This window comes from Etheostoma spectabile, chromosome 9 (assembly GCF_008692095.1).
Source record: "Etheostoma spectabile isolate EspeVRDwgs_2016 chromosome 9, UIUC_Espe_1.0, whole genome shotgun sequence".
NCBI lineage: Eukaryota > Metazoa > Chordata > Actinopteri > Perciformes > Percidae > Etheostoma > Etheostoma spectabile.
In genome coordinates, this window is record NC_045741.1 from 22,823,810 (window position 1) to 22,824,420 (window position 611).

Consider the following 611-nt stretch of genomic DNA (forward strand, 5'->3'; position numbering starts at 1 on the left):
CCAGGCTCTTGGTAGGCGGTGTCTGATGATGCCGTTTCGAGGTGTGATGAACAGTCTAATTATAGTCACAATAACGATAATGGGACTATGACTAGAAAGTAGTTGTAGGAGTTAATGGTGTAGCAGGGCACTGCAGGGCATTACAGGGTGTAGCAGGGCGTAGCAGGGCACTGCAGGGTGTAACAGGGCATAGCAGGTCACGGAGTAGGACGATGGGGACAGCTGCAACCATGATTTAGGTGCCACCCTAATCCAAGGAAAACTGCGGGCCAAAAAAACATGAAGACTCCAGGGAATAAGCTCCCCAGAACTAAGTTAGTAACAAGCATTTCTGGGACATGGATGCACACCAATGGAATGAGAGAGGAGCTCACTGTGTCAAAGGAAGGAAGTCTCCCGGCAGTCTAAAACTATAACAGCGTAACTAAGAGCTGGTCCGAGGCAAAGCTGGGCCACCTCTGGAAGGGTTGGTAGATTAATCTGACGACTATGACGAGAAGCAGAGAAGACAAGGGATGCCGTTTATGCAGACTACTCCCTCCCCCGCCGGTCTAGGCAAACGCTGCAACTCCTCACTCCCAAACTATAAGCTTTATCAAAGAGGAGAGTTT

General features: G+C 49.6%; 1 protein-coding gene and 1 long non-coding RNA gene across 2 annotated transcripts in view; one reads left to right on the plus strand and one right to left on the minus strand.

Moving 5' to 3' along the window:
- Positions 1-158, minus strand: part of LOC116696120 (uncharacterized) — a 13,571-nt gene extending 13,413 nt beyond the window's left edge. The window contains exon 1 of the long non-coding RNA XR_004333627.1: positions 145-158. This is a non-coding gene — a long non-coding RNA (uncharacterized LOC116696120). The remainder of the gene's footprint in view (positions 1-144) is intronic.
- spata6 (spermatogenesis associated 6) overlaps positions 1-611 on the plus strand; it is a 23,616-nt gene that overhangs the window by 4,529 nt on the left and 18,476 nt on the right.